This window comes from Amborella trichopoda, chromosome 3 (genome assembly GCF_054954075.1).
Source record: "Amborella trichopoda isolate Santa Cruz 75 chromosome 3, AtrichopodaSantaCruz75HAP2 v2.0, whole genome shotgun sequence".
Lineage (NCBI taxonomy): Eukaryota > Viridiplantae > Streptophyta > Magnoliopsida > Amborellales > Amborellaceae > Amborella > Amborella trichopoda.
Window position 1 is genome coordinate 15,117,547 of NC_142338.1, and position 17,312 is coordinate 15,134,858.

Here is a 17,312-nt window from a genome sequence, read left to right on the forward strand (position 1 = left end):
TCTTAATCATCAAACTAAGACATTCCGTATAAATCGTAAAAAGAAAAGGGGATAAGCCTTGGCGCAAACCCCTTGAGGCCATTAAAAAGCCTTTGGAGCTACCATTTATAATAATAGTAAAATGGTCTGATGACATACAACCAAAAATCCAACTATTCCATTTCTCGCCAAAGCCAATTATCTTCATGATTTCCAATAATATGCCACATTCAACTCTATTGTAAGCTTTCTCCATATCCAATTTGTTCATTACCCTTGGCTCTTGACTTAACACACTAGAACGAGCACATTCTTGTGCCATCAACACACTATCAGTGATAAGGCGGTCATGGATGAAGGCTGATTGAGGACCATAAATAATTGAGGGGAGGACCCTTTTTAACGTCTCAGTCAAAATTTTAGCAATAATCTTATATAGACTTGTGAAAAGGCTAATAGGTCTAATATCAGTTAGCATCACAATAATGGATTTTTTTGTAATTAGTGTAATGAAAGTCGAATTGACCCCCTTAAAAAGCTCTCCCCTCAGGAGAAAACTCCTAACCATTTTTAGGAGCTCCACTTTCACAAGATGCCAGAACTTCTGAAAAAAGAAGAGGGGAAAACCATCAAACTCCGAAGCCTTATCTCCCGGAAGTGAGAAAACGCCTCATTTCAATTATTCCACAGTCACCATTGCTTCAGAAGAAACCTTAGCTGATAGAAACTTGAAAGGAACCCTATCAAGCCTGGGAGTAAATCTAACTTTTGTTGAAAAGGCTTTTTTAAAACGGTTAATGATAGTCATCTCTACTCCATTGCTATCATCCTCATTTGCACCCTGTATTGATAAGCCTGAAATATCATTTTGTTTTCTCCTGACACTAGCAACAACATGAAAATACTTAGTATTTAAGTCCCCCTCCTTGAGCTATTTGGATCATGACCTCTGCTTTCAATAGATCTCCTCCATTCTATTTAAGCCACTGAGGTCCTTAAGTTTAACATTTCTTTCAGTCAACATATCCTTTGTTAAGACTATTGATTTGGGCGAAGGTCTAAATGGACTCAATAGCTAACATAACTCCTCAATCTTGGCCTTCACATTAAACTTATTATCTTTCTTCCATAAGATAAGCATATGCTTAATATTTAGGAGTTTTTTATGCATCTGAAAATCCATCAAGCCAAAGGTGACTGTATTAGTACAAGTAGATTTGATCAACTCCACCACCTCCTTATCCTCGAGCCCTCCAATCTCCAAACGAAAAGGCTTAGCTACCCCACTCAAGCAATCTGTTGTTTGGAAAAGAATGAACATATGGTCTGATGATAAACGAGATTAGGCTCTAATCGAGGATATCGGAAAAGCATCAATCCAATTTGCCGAGGTTAGAAATCTATCTAACTTTAACATAAACAAATAAGACAAGTTACCATTGGACCACGTATAAGATGCTCCCAATATAGGAAAATCCATTAATGAATTTCTTTCAATAAAGTGGTTAAAAGAGCCTCATAGTAGAAGTAATGGGCTACCCAACTAAAGATTCATCTGGCATCTAATGAGGTTAAAATTACCACCAATACAAAGAGGAATATTATAGCTAAGCATAATTTTAGCCATATCATTCATAAAAAATTCTTTTAAAGCAAAGGTATGTGGCCCATACACATTTATTAAACCCCAAGAAAGACCTAGTATAGGCCCCCGAAAGCCCACAAAAAGCATTCCACAAAAAGCATTCCATCCCCATGTCATCAAATATCCTACCCACCTTGTACTCTTCTAACTTCTCCTTGTTCACCACATTCTGGTTTGCAGCATTGTTCGCAAAATTGCCCGATCTAACTGCTAACCGCCCAATTAGATCGGAAGTAGCTGGTTTAGATTTTGAGCAGTTAGGGTGATCAACCAGTATTTAAAAAAAAAAAAGTATATAAATTCTCAAAAATAAAGAATTTGATTTGTAATTCATTTTTAGATATTCTTTACATCATTGTAAAGATTAAAATTATTTTGGCCATTAATACTCACTTTTATATTTTCCCATATTTTTTAGAAAATTTTAAAAATAGCCCTTGGAAAATATAAAATGGATTAAAATCCATTATTTTTCATAAATTTTCAACTTCATTTGAATGTGTTTTGTTTTAATCATTCTTTATATGTTTTTCATATTTTAGTAGATTTTTTTTGTTTTTTAACACTTTTTTTTACCACCTGGGACTTGCCCGGTTAGAACGGTTGAATCGGCCGATTTACCGATTAGACCGGTTAAACCGCTTCCAGGCCCACGTCCTGTTTACTACTCTGGTTCGATTTTGCGAAGACTGACTTGTAGATTCCATAGTTGGTAGTTGCAAAGGAGGCTCCACCACAAACTAAACTTCCAATGGGTCCTGATTATTCAACTGCACCAGAGCACCCTGAGCGTCGAAGAAGGCTCCACCACCAACTAAACTTTCAATGGGTCCTAGTTATCCAACTCCACCAGAGCACCCCGAGCGTCGAAGAAGTCTTCCTGCTCTCCCAAAATTGATCCTCAGCCACAATTACAATGGGCACCATCTCATCCACTGGGATGATAGCTATAGGGTTGACTTCAAGGGGATCGAACATGGGTCTTGGGGTGGCAGGTGTGTTGAGGATTGGTGTCTTGTATTATGAGGAAATAGATCTATCAAGGTATAGTCGAAAGGATAACTCTTGCTCTCCCAGTGGGGGTTCGGGTGCGACAACCCCTGAGAAAAATTTCGGATATCTGTATACGGAATTCGATATATCTGAGATTCGATATATATCTATACTTGGGGTATTTTGGTAATTTGTACCATCTATCTGAGGCTTGATAAATATTGTTGCGATGGGGGTTTTCTTAGGGTTAAGGAAAAAGCACAAATCTCTTTGTAATTAGAGATAACAGAGAAGCGTGAGGAAGAGAGCTATTGTAACTCTATTCTCCATTATCAGTAGCTCTCATCTCTCGTGGATGTAGGTACGTTGATGAACTACGTATATCTTTGCGTTGTGATTGATTGTCTATTTTTTTTGTGTTTGTTTTTTCTTTCTTGTTTTCATGGATTGCTTTTCGTTTTTACAAATTAGTATCAGAGCCTACCAAGTTATTTCGCTTTCTAGGGTTTACTACCATGATAACAGGAAAGGGATCAAGTATCAAGTATGACATTAATAGGTTCAATGGACAGAATTAACTTCACTCTTTGGAGACGAAGGATGAAAGATCTTCTGATACAACAAGGTCTGGTTAAGGCTTTTGCTAGGGAAATCGAAGAAACCAGCAAAGATAAACAATGAAGAGTGGCAAGAGATTGAAGAAAAGGCAGTAAGCGTGATTCGTCTGAATCTATCAGATGACACCTTACGTTATGTGGCGGATCTAGAAACTGGTCCAAAGGTTTGAACAAAACTCGAGAATATTTACATGACGAAATCTCTGACGAACAACTTGTTCTTGAAGAAGCAATTGTATTCTCTTCAGATGGAAGAAGGCACAGATCTGCTTGAACATCTCAAGGAGTTCAATCAGATGATAAGCCAGTTAGCAAGCCTTGAGGTCGAAATCGAGGATGAAGACAAGGCCCTACTTCTATTGGCTTTGCTTCCAAGATCATACGATCACTTGGTTACGACTCTACTGTACGAGAAGGAGACTCTTGAGACGGACGAAGTCAGTACTACTCTTATGTCAAACGAGACAAGAAAGAAGACTAACAGTATTAAATCTCAAAGAGAAGGTTTCTTTGGAAAACATAAATAAAGTCATGAAAGGGGAAGATCAAATCAAAAGAGGTTTGGAAGCAGAAGTTGGTCAAAATCGAAGGGGTAGGGCAAGTTTATTTGTTATTACTACAAAAAAGAAGGTCATGTGAAGAGAGACTGTCGAAAAAGAAAGGAGGATATGAAGATGATAGAAACGGGAAAAGCATCTGATGAAGCTAACGTGGCTGATAGGTTTGACAGAGATGATGAAGATCTTCTCTCTATATCTTCCAGTAAGAATCAATTTACTGATTCTTAGATTTTAGATTTTGGTTATTCTTTTCATAGGTATCCAAATAGAAACTGGTTAGAAACCTACAAATCATATAGTGGCAGGTCTGGTCTAATGGGAAATGATGCAATATGCAAGACTATTGGAATATGATCTATACAAATCAATATGTTTGATGGGATAGTACGAATCTTATCAGATGTGAGGCAAGTCCCATAATTAAAGAAAAACTTAATATCCTTAGGGGCCCTTGACTCGAATGATTATAAGTATACAACAACAGGTGGAGTCCTCAAGGTTAGTAAGGGATCTATGGTTGTCATGAAAGGTCAGATGGCTGGGAACCTATACAGGTTGATAGGGAATACAGTTACAGGTGGAGCTTTTGTAACCACAGATGTAGAGTCTAGCACAGATGACACAAAATTGTGACATATGGGTTTAGGGCATATGAGTGAACAAGATATGATGAAACTTCATAAAAGGAAATTACTAAAGGGTGTCAGAGCCTGTGAAATGGATTTTTGTAAGTATTATGTTTTCGGTAAACAGTGTAAGATTAGATTCAAAACTGTAGTTCATACGAGCAATGATATACTAGATTATATACACATTGATGTATGAGGGCCTTTATCAATAAAATCCAAAGGTGGGGCAGAATACTTCATTACCTTCATTAACAATTACTCAAGAAAGGTCTGGGTCTACTTTATGAAACACAAAAGTGAAGTATTCACGAAGTTTAAACAATGGAAAGTAGAGGTAGAAAAGAAGACAAGAAAGAAACTGATATGCTTGAGATCAAATAATAGAGGGAGGTACAAGTCTAGAGAATTTCAAGAATTCTGTAAAGAAGAGTGGATTGTACATCACTTTACCACACCAGAAACTCCTCAGCAAAATGATGTGGTTGAGAGGATGAACAAGACTATTCTGGAAAGAGCTTGCAGTATGAGATTGAATGTAGATTTGAAGAACAGTTTCTAAGCAGAAGCAGTTAACATGACCTATTCCATTGTTAATAGTTCACCATATACAACGATTGATTGCAAAATTCTAGAGGAGGTGTGGATAGGAAAGCCGGTAGATTATTCTATGCAGAGGATCTTTGGATATCCAGCCTATGTCCATGTGCAGAGTGGGCAACGTTCCAAATTAGACTCTAAATCTAAGCAGTGCATCTTTCTTGGTTATGAGAAGGGAGTGAAGGGATTCAAGCTTTGGGATCCTACTTCACATAAGGTTGTGCTTAGCAGTGATGTTGTGTTTGATGAATCTCACATGGTGAAGTCAATCAACATGCAAGATGACATAGTACAAGTAGATGAAAGTGATGAAGAAAGATCAACAGTTCAGGTGGAGCTAGAAGAGTATGAAATACCAAAAAAGGAAGAATCATCTAACAACATACTTGAATAGCAGCAACCACATGGTGAACCCTATAGTCTGGCAAAAGGCAAAAGAAACGTGTTCACAAAGCCCTTGTGAGATACGACTTTGAGGACATGGTAACCTTTGCTCTAACTGTTGGTACTGGGGAAATTGACTCATTCGAAGATGCTCTAAGTGATGTACAAAATGATAAATGGATGACAGCCATGATGGAGGAGAAGAAGTCTCTGAAACAAAACAAGACTTGGAAGCTTGTCAAGAGGCCCAAGGAAAAAAAAAGTGATTGGGTGCAAGTAGACTCGGTTGACTCGACCCCTACAGGGGTTGGGAGGATGGCAACCCCCGAAGAAAATTTCGGATATCCGTACATAGGATTCTATATATATATATATATATACTTGGAGTATTTCGATAATTTGTATCATCTATCTGGGGCTCGATGTATATTATTCCGATGGGGGGGTTTTTTAGGGTTAAAGGAAAAACAAAGATCTCTTTGTAATCAGAGAGAACAGAGAGGCGTGAGGAAGAGAGCTATTGTAACCCTATTCTCTATTGCCAGTGAAGAAGCTCTCATCTCTCGTGACGTAGGTACGTTGCCGAACCACGTATATCTTTGCATTGTGATTGGTTGTCTCTTTTTTTTGTGTTTGTTTCTTCTTTCTTATTTTCGTGGATTGCTTTTCGTTTCTACAAGGTAGCCTCATTATAGCAGCCCGCCAATGAGGTAAAAACTTTATTTTGAACTTGATGAGCACAAAGCAAAGCAGCCAAAAGACCTCACGATAGTCGTCCTGACAGAGAATATATGCCTTGGAAAGCAGGACCAAGACCTTTCCAAGCAAGCAGCTCTTCAACAATAAAGCCTCCTCAAGAGAGCATGAGAAAAAAAATTAGATCTCGGTGAGGTGGTGGGAGAAGAGATGGGGTCAATGGCATTCATCAATGACAAGGGACCACTTTCCAAGGGATTGATTGTGCAAACCTCCCATGCACATGCTCCCCAACCCCAACCACCATTCAAACCTTCACCCCGACCGAGTATCGGTTTACACTTATAAAAGACGTCTAATCCAAATCACAATAATAACTACAACTATTCGCTAAACACTTGATTACCGACAACTTCCAGACATAAAAAGGAATACCCTTGAATCTCACCCAGGAAAAAACTCTACGAGCCAAGGACTTGTGGTCAAAAAGTTTCCATAGATCCTAAGAAAGGAGTCCACCTCGGACTCTAGGAAACCTAAAACGTAATGCACAATTGATATCCCTTTAAGATAGAAGCATAAGAACAACTTTATTCTCTCCAATAATCTTCACCTACGGAATGTGGTTCAGTGACCACCTTATCTTTGCCCGATTTCCAAGACCACACATGTCATCTGAAAGAGGTGACAAGGAACCCACCACACAGCACTTAGCAACCAAATGATCAGCTTCCCACAGCTCTTGATCAACCGAGGCCACAGGGGAAGACATCTCCAACACCCAAACTACATCTCTACTTTCTCCAATTATTGAAAAACTGGGAAGCTTAAGCCCTCTCTTCTGATGCTGAAAACCCAAAACCTCTCTCTCCCTCTCTATTTTATGCTCATCCACTCCTCCAAAACCAGAGCTCAGCCTGCACGAGTTTAGAGAGAGAGAAAGGCACAGGGAGAGAGAGAATGGACTCAAAAGAACCTCGAGAGCAAGAACCAACACTTTGCCTCAAAGCGTAGTAAGAAATAAAAGCAAATCACACAATTTCGCAAGGGCATCTTCCATCTAATTTGCTTCATATTTGTTTTCTTTTGAACTTTTTTACCATTTAGCTTCTAGTGCCTTTTATTTTGCAGTTTATTTCTATACATATGTGCATAAATAACCATTCCCCCAAACTAGGGTGTCAGAGAATGCCTCGCATCTTCGGAAGCAAGCTACTCCATTACTTTTTTTGTTTTTCTTACGCTATATTCACCCCATCATTAAATAATTCATTAAATCAAACTTTGTTTTTTTTGAGGACAGCCAAAATATAATTTTGATTGACATATGGTAGCATCTTACTACTTTGAGCTTGAGCCATATGCACCAAAGGGGGTTAAATTTGTTAGGGTTTAAGAAGCACTTATATGCATAAATTGTAACGGGCTAGAAACAAAATAAGGGAATAAAACCATAATATGAGTGAGAAATAAACATAAAAAAACTCACCACAACATAAAGATTTATGTTGTTCAACTCAAATGAGCTATAATTACGAGCGTGACAAATTAAAATGCACTACACTAATGAGAGCTGCATCATAGTTTTTGAGGTATAAAGTTCCTTTTTTAACATTTAAAAAACTCAGTTAAATAATCCTTTTAGACCAAAGCTCTCATGACCGAGATCATCAGCAAACCTCCCATCTATATTCTTCATCTAAATTATTGTTAAGAAAGAAAATATTGACAGCAAATGATACTCTCTTATTAAGAGGGGATACCACCCAAATCCCTATAAGAATTACTTTTCTATAAAAAATTGACTTATTATTGTAAAAGAGGCAGCATCGAAGTGTTTCTCTGTCTGGGAAGCCGAAACGTTTCTATATAAAGACGTTGCCGCTTTAAGTGCAGGTAACTATGTCTCGCTTTATGCAAGAAGCCACATTTTATCGATCTGCCCCATCAATACTAAAATCAGTTTTAAGGTAATCACAAATTTTGTTTACTAATGCCACTATGTTCCACACATAAAGTATTAATTGTAATGACGTGTCTTAAAGTAATGAAATTGCAGCCTCATGTACTAGATGCTTTGACATGTACTAGATATAGGTACCCATGTCGGTGTCCATGCAACACTGGTATGATGCCCGTATCTCTCTTTATAGAAAGCCATATTTCTCATAATGGCGAGTCAATTAAGGCACACATTTTTTTCCTCCTATTCTTTATATATATAACGTTAGGAATCTTATATTAGAAAATAAACTTCCCATAAATGTTGCATATACATGAAAAAACTACGAGATATTACCAACAATTCGGATATAATTGGACTTCTATCTTCTTTCCTCAATCTTAACCCTACTTATTACTTGTGTGGTACTTTTTGGACTGGTAGCTTCACGCCTTGGACATAATTTGGATGAGACTGTGAACTTGGCGTCTATACCGGTCCTCACCCTAGCTTGGTCTTGGGACCAAACTCATTCTAACTATGGACTAGTTAGGCAGACGCAATAAAAAAATATTTGTAAAATTACCCTAAAGTCTATGAAGGTAAGGTTCAAGGTGGGGTTCTTAACTAAGAACATTTAAAATGCGGCTGGGTTCATGGTGCCACATAGGTCCCAAACCAACTATTATGGGCCATGCTATGGAGTCTTACACAATGTGGGGAGCTATTAGAGGTATGAATATCAAAGGGGTGCTCACATTAAAGTTGCACTCCTAATTATTCTGACTGAAGAAAGCTAGGTGATCCCGACGAATTTATCACTCTCAAGGGTTCAAAAAATTGAAGTAAATTTTTTTAGTAAAAAAGTGGAAATGACCACACACGGTAGAAAGGTGTGGCAAGACACTATAATAAGCAAGCAATTGAAATGATTAGAACGCATGGACAAATATGGGAGAAAATAGAAAGCAAGAATATATTTTCTACTTTTCATTTTCATCATTGCTATCAAAACCGGAAAGACCACCCGGACCGAGGGGTCAGACTGTGGACCTATGCCTTGGCCTATCCAGTCTAAAATAAAAACTTGGTTTGATAAAAACCTAATCAAAATAAGTGTTTAACTGGTTTTGGCCAGTCCAATCATCTGCTTTTATCTAGTCCAACTGGTTAAAAACTCTGGGAAAACTCAAGAAATCTCTGAATAGTTAGGTGCAAATTGAGCCCAGGGACATGCAGTGTGCTGCTAGATGAACACAGTGACGCACAATGCATCCGCCATTGCCCCCCAGCTTTCTTAAGTTCTCCCAATTAACTGAGTTTCACCCCCCTTAAATACCAGGAATAGCCTAGAAATGAAAGGAAAGACAATTTCATTATCAATTTTAAGCGGATAGAAGCTCCACAGGCAGATGCCAGACTATTTACACATGAAAATTTAAGACGAGATGGCACTAGATCTACCCCACCTTGATTTACATGAAAATAAATTAAAAACTTCGGAAGAGAAGTTGGTTATGTTGAATTATAACATCTGAACAATAGACAATTTTAGGCCTCTTTCCCACCCATTGTCGGCTGGCTGACTTGAGATCACATAGAAGAGACTTTGAAAACTGAAAGAAATCAGGAAAGGTTTGGAAAGACTTTAAAAAGATGAACTGTGAGCATTAGAGACATATGAAGGAGAAATTAACTTGGAGTGAGCTGGGCTCATAGGCTCAACGCCAAGAGTTGGGGCCCAGATTCAAAGAAGATATTGAGCCGTTCTTTTCCTTGATCTTCGAGATCAACTTGAACCAAATATTTATTTAGTTTGGAAAGGTCATTTCAAACCTAAGGTTACCTAGGTTTTACTTGAACTTGAATAATGGATTATTTTTTATCTTTCCCGATTTTTAGAGGTTTAATGGCTGTTAGAGGTTGATGGAATTGTAGGATACAAAGAACTAGAAGAACCAAGGTTTAAATTGTTCGGGAGTCTAGGGGCCTGAGGCTCAAAAGGCTCATGATTCTAGGGTTTTGGTTCTATTTAGTATATTAGTTATGGCTTATGTGTAAAAAAAAGTTATCTGAATCACACAACCAACTTACTATATTCAATCTGGGCCGTTGGATTCATAGTGCGTGCTGGGCTAATTATATCGTAAACTTGTGGGAATCTCTATGGTTTTCTTTTATGTGAATATTGTAGAAGATTTTGTCTATTGTTTTAGTTCATTTCACGGGTTTTTGAAATTTCTCTTCTCTTTTTCATTAAAACTTGCCATTTTTGGGGCTAACTTGCTATTTTTGGGGATTCTTTTGGTGTTTTCTAAGGATATTCCTATAACATGTGAAGTATGATTATTTGTGCATTAGGATTCCCTAGGCCAGTCTGATCCCAATTGGTTTATGTTATATGTTTTTAGGAATTCCCTTTGCCAATATTCTATAACAAGGAAGGAAAGGGGTAATAATATTGATAAATTATTTTATATTCTGATTTTGTTAAGGAAATATGGGAATGAGCTTCTAATAAGGTTAGAATCATAGTTATTGGGAGTGCCAAAGTAGGGTGGCACTCTCGCTTCAGAACCCAGCTCCGATGCATCGTAGCTGGATCTCGTTTGAAACTCGTTCCCAACTTTTCGGGAGCTCACTCCTACTTTTAGGATTCTCGATCCCATTAACAATGGAGCTCGCTCTTGCTACCTCACGGATCTCGCTCCCACTGTCCCACGGAATGTGTTCCCGAACAAATTAGATCCCCGCTCCCAGAATTTTAGGATCGCGATCCCTACATTCTCAGAACTCCATCCTTAGGGAGGATCCCACTATGAACAAAAACAGAGCCACCCACCATTAAAACAATAGGGTTATCAGCTAAAAAACATATAGAAATTGGGCCTCCAAGACTCAAAGCAGCTATTCTAGCCTTAATTCCAAATGGATAGTTTTTTAGTATTCCATTAAAAATGTTAATTTGCTTTTCCAATCCTTTACAGAGGTTTCTCATTTGAATTCCTATAGAAAACCAGTCACCCCAATTCTTGAATTCGTCAAGGCCAACTTTTATAAAATACCTGAAATCTCCTTGTATATTCAGGCTTTCATGGTTTCCTTGTAAGATTAACATCTTCCTATTTGATTTCTCTGCATCATGCTTGAGTTTTTCTAATAAATAAATGAGCTTGAACTCTTCTCTTCCTCTGTCAAGGATATTACCAAGCTTCACAACCATGGAGTTGCCTGCAATCCAGTGAATAGTTTTTCATCGAAGATTTTAGCCATTTTCAAAGCTTGTTTGGCCTTTTGAAAATTGTCATGGAGGTCCCCAATTTCTAGCAAGTGAGGTTGAGATGGGTATGTAGATTTTTGTTGATGTTGTTCTTTCTGAGGAGAGAGAAAGAGCCCACTCGTTGTGAAGTCAGACGAATGTGTTCATGAAGTTAGAGAGGTGGTGAATGTCTGGTCGAGAGAGAGAGAGAGAGAGAGAGAGAGAGAGAGAGAGAGAGAGAGAGGACAGGTTGGCTTCAAGTTAAGCAGAACGCAATCCAACATTAAATGGAGCTCGATCCACTCCACATAGGAACATATTTTTCTTAGATGGGGGGCGCGACTCAACTTTAAATGGGATCTCGTTCCTGTTGTCTATGGGACCGCGATCCTAGTGAACACGGGAACACGATCCCATTTTACATCGAACGCGTTCCCGTTAAATAAGGATCTCGATCCCAATGTATTGGAAACACACTCCCTGTTCATACAGGATTTCGATCCGCAACTTTTACCCTCACCGGAACTCGCTCCTCGAGCTCCAGAGCTTTAGGCAGCTCTCAATCCAACGCTCCCTCTCCCGAGACTAGAGCCGTTCCTACTGGCGCTTCCGCTCCCGAAACCAGAGCCATTCCTGCTCCCCCTCCCTGAACTGGAGTCGTTCCTGCTTCCGCTAAAAACAACTATGGTTAGAATCCAATGGGATAACCCCGAGGTCAATACAACAACTTCTATACCAATAGTTAAACATACAAATGAGAAATGTATCTCGTGGAAATGTCATATTAAAAGAACATAGTTGGAGGACATCTGAGGGGATATCCAAAAGGAAGGAGAAATCAAAGGCAAGACTATGCTATTGTTAGCAGATAAAGCGAGTATATAAAAGAAATGCAAAGGGACTCCATAATACACAATTTGAGTGTAGTGATGAAGCTAAAAAGTGTGGGAGCTAAGAGGCTTGTTCATTGGATAACCGTCTTCTAAAGGGATATAAAGCTCAATTTTGATGGTAGCTCACAAAAAAATTCAAGATCGGCAAAAAATAAAGAAATATTACGAGATCACAACGGATCTATACTAATGCACTAGTCAGGGTCTTGTTCAGTGCGCTCCACAAATAAGGTGGAAAGAGGATATTTGAAGGTATGAAACTTTGCCTAACTCTCTTAATAAGATGATAGTGGAGGGTGATGTTTCGAAAATGAAAAAATGGGTATAAGGGAGACCAAAGAATAATTTGCTGGTGTGGAAATATCCTTCATGTAATCAAGGACATGGAGGAGGGGCACATAGGGAAGCAAATTATGAGGCAGACAAAAGGTGCTTCCAAAACATTTTTGGTGGTTATAATATTTTAGGAAAAACTAAAGAAGAATGAAATATATTGTGCATTCGATATACTCCTTAATCTTATTTGAGACATGGAGAGAAAGAAACAAAAAAGTTAAGTTGCATTTTGATGGTGGTTATGTGGGCAACCAATGCCCCTCAGGGTTTGGGGGTTTAATAAAGGATCCCTCCGCAACAATGGTACTAAATTATTCAAGGGCAAGTGGTAGTGCATCGGCTAATGAAGCTGAAATGAGTGCAATCTCGCAAGGATTGAGAATTCTAAAAAGCAATTAGATTCGATTATGATCACAAAGGGGATTCAGTAAATGCTACAACGTGGTACATGAAGAAGCAAACAAATCTATGGAGCTTGAGATTATTACTGTTTGAGATTGGTTGAGGTTCCATTTGAACATGTTTTCAGGGAAGTACATGGGAAAGCAAATCAAATTGGTTAAGCATCGGAGTCCTCGTAGGGGATCTTGTTGACAAGGTTTTGAAGTGCTATTGGTTTTCTCATGAGCTTCGTTGTTCTGTACTTAGTCCAATTTTTTTAAAAAATGGAGTAGCTTTCATGAAAAATCAAGAAGAATGAAGTAAATACAACAATTTTATGGGCTGATTCAGCTGAAAACGATGTAAATGATATTATATTGATGAGTCAGAAATAAGTTAAGTACTTGAAAGAAAAAAAACATGGAGTATTTTTTTAGGGAAAAGTATATAATGATGCCATTTACCTTTAATATAAGATGGTTCACAATTAATATTGATCATTGAATCTGAAATTGGGTGGCTGCATTTATTTAATTGACCAAGCTTAAAGTTCAAAAGAATTTTTTTCGAACTTTGTAACATACCCAAACTATCAAATTTCACATGAGATGGTTGTAAGTAATTATGACCTCCCTACGCTGTATACCATATCGAATATGCCTGAATCCTAGTTTCCTAAAAATATGAAAAGTATGTGATACATCCTTTAGTATATGGGAGCTTCCTATTTTGATGGGAACAAGAAGATAACCCATTATTTTAGGGAACTCACTATTTGGTTTGAGCCAAGATAAATCCTATCTTGTAGACTCCCTATTTTATGAGAAATAATATCCTATTGTATAAGAAAGTTAATCCCATTAGATGAAATCTAGTCCAATTAGGAATGAGGTAAAGAGGCTCATGTGACCCTCTATGGGTTGTTTCTTCTATATTTTGTAGAGAGAAAATAATGCAAAAATCTAGAGAGAAAAATGGTTAGTTCTTTAGTACTTTTGGGTGGATATTCTAGTGAGAGAAAGACTCTGTTTGGCTTGAGAGAAAGAGAGCTTATAATCCCTTTGTTCTCCATGATTGCATGGTGTTTTTCTAGGAAGATAACGTTTTTACCCCATGGACATGGACAACTTGCCGAACCATGTAAATCATTGTGTTTCTATTCTTTTATTTTTTTGCACTATTTTTCTTTCCCTTATTTTTATCAAACTTTGGTTTTTATTCTCTACAATTGGTATCAGAGCCTTAGGGTTGTTTAAGATCCTTGTTGGGTATAAGGTTTGTGGCAAATCACAGATCTTTAAAGATGACTAGAAGAAGTTCAACCATATGAGAAATTCCAAAATTTGATGGTTCGAATTTTTCGACCTGGAAATTTAAGATGCATGAGGTGTTGGTGAAAGATGGTTGTGTAATGACTTTAATAGGTAGAGAAAAAAAACTGGAACAAATAGATGATGAGAATTTGATGAATTGGTCTGGGCAGATAGTTTCTTGACGCTTGATAAGTTTGTTTTTTCTCCTCAAAAACTTCTGCGAAAGATTTATGAGACAGACTGAAAAATACTTATGAAGGTAAGTCTCTTCCTAATAAAAATTTTCTTCGTCAGAAACTTTACAATCTCAAGATGAGTGATGTTTGTAAGGGCACTTAAATGAGTGCAATGCCTTGATTAACAAGTTGGTGTCACTAGATGTAAAGATTGATGAAGAAGACAATGCAGCTATTTTACCTTGTTTTATGCTGAAATCTTGGGGTGGATTAATCATGAATCTTAGTAGTGCGAAGTCTCTAGAATTTGATTCTATTGTTTCTGCACTTCTAACAGAGGACTCTAGACAAAAGTCTGGTCAGGATTCTGAGAATGTGTTTGTAGCATGGGGAAGATCAATGGAAAGAACTAGGGGTAGAGGTCAGTCAAGATCCAAATTAAGAAGGCATAAGAAAGTAAAGTGCTAAAGCTGTGGAGAGTTAGGCCATATGAGGAAAGATTGTAAGGCACAAAAAGGGAATCAGGAAACCGCTAAATCTGGTTCCAATGAGAAGCCTAGTTCAAGTGGATCTCAAGGATATCTAGTAGAAGAAGCTAACTTTTTTAAAGATGGGGACGTTTTGTCTTTGGATAGGGAGGAAATTTTGCAATATTGGCTACTTGATTTAAGTACATCATTTTACATGATTCCACATAGGAATTGGTTCTATAGGTACCAAGCATGTGATGGAGGTATTGTTTATATGCGAAATAATGATATGTAAAATGGTGGGAGTTGGAGAAGTGAGAATCAAAATGTTCAATGGAGGCATATGCACTATCCCGGGGGTCAGACATGTTCTGGGTCTCAGAAGGAATCTCTTTTCTTTAAAAAATTTGATGAGCAAGGTTTCAAGTTTATATGTGAAAAAAGATGTCTGAAAATTTCGAAAAGAGAACTAGTGGGTGCAAAAGGAGAGCTAGCAGGCAATGTGTACAAACTTGTTGCTGAAACAGTTTTAGGAGAGACTTCTATTACAAAGGTGGACTCTATCACAATGCAGAGGTGGACTCTATCATGACATGGCACATACGTTTTGGCCATATGAGTGAGTGCGGACTCAAGGTACTTCTCAATAAAAGTCTTCTCCCTAGTTTAAAATATTTTAATTTAGATTTTTGTGAGTCATGCTTATTTAAAAAACATAACAATTTGTGCTTTGCTTTATACACCGCTAGAAGTAAAGATTGTTTTTGGAATTGATACATTGGGACACATAGGAATCACTTGTTTTTCTATAGGGGGTGCTGCTTATTTTGTCTCCCAATTATGCTATTGATTGCAAGATATCAGAACAAGTTTGGATAGATAAACCTGTTGATTATCCTTTCCTTCATTTTTTGGTGGTGATGCAAATTCTTTGATTCCAAAGGAGAAAAGAACTAAATTGGATGAAAAATTCAAAAAGTGTGTTTTTCTTGGCTATGCTGATGGTACAAAGGGGTACAAATTGTGGGATCCTACTGACCACAAGGTTATAGTAAGACGAGATGTTATTTTCGATAAAAATTTCATGTAGAAGAAGAAAGATGAGCCAGATGCAAAAACTGTTGAGGTGGAATGCACCCACGAGAACCAGCGAGATGGTGATTAGGACTAAGAACCTGAAATTGTCCATGATCTTAAAGAATATTTAGGTGATCTTGAATTAAGACCATCAGATAGACCTAAAAAGGTTCATGTGAGGTTTAACGACTATGTTTTATCCTATGCTTGCTTAATAGAAGATAGTAAGCCAGTTTCTTTTTGAGAGACATGTAAGGTCGATGAAGCCGGTCAATAGAGAGCATCTCTGGAATAAGAGATAGAGGCCTTATGAAAAAATAAAACATGCGACCTTGTAGAACTACTAGAGAAGTGAAAGGCAATTGGTTGGAAGTGGGCCCTCAAGAAGAAGAAAGGTCTTGATGATACTATTGAAAGATACAAAGTTTGATTGGTTGTGAAAGGGTATGTTAAAAAATCAAGTATTGATTTTGATGATATTTTATCTCCTATTTGTGCGCATGTCCACTATTAGAGTTATTTTGGCTATGGTTGTTGTTCTTGATTTAGAATTTTTACCAATTAGATGTGAAAATTGTATTTTTACATGGTAACTTAAAAGAAGAAACTTATATGACCCAACCTAGGGTTTATTGAGGAAGATAAAGTTAATTTGGTTTATAGGTTCAAGAAATCGTTGTAAGGGTTGAAACAGGCATCGAGGTGTCGGTGCAAACGATTTGAATCTTGAGCTTGAATTTTCGTAGATGTGAAGCTGACCATTGTGCCTATTTCCACAGATACGGTGATAAAAACTTTATTAGGTTGTTATTATATGTTGATGACATGGGTGTTGCAAGACCAAACAAGGAGAATATTACAACACTTAAAACTGATTTGGCTACGGAATTTGAGTCGAAAGAATTGGGAGCCGATAACCGAATTCTTGGGGTGAGTGTACTTAGAGATAGGAAGAACATGAAAATCTGATTAAGTCAAAAGTGTTATGTGGAGAGGGTTTTGCGGTGCTTTAATATGCAAAATGTCAAACCAATTAGTACCCCATTTCCAGTGCATATGAAGTTGTCTTCGAAACAATATCCTAGCACCGAAGCAAGAAAGACATATATATCTTGAGTATCGTATTCATCTGTAATAAGGAGCCTCATGTTTGCCATGGTTAACACCAGACATAGCGCAAGCAATGGGAGTTGTGAGTAGGTGTATGGCAAATCCTGACCATGATCACTGGACCGTTATGAAATGGATCCTTCAGTATTTGAAGGGAACTTGTGATGCTGATATTTGTTATAATGGAATGGATTTGAAAGTCACTGGTTATGTTGATGCAGACTTTGCAGATGACTTGGATAAAAGAATGCCTAC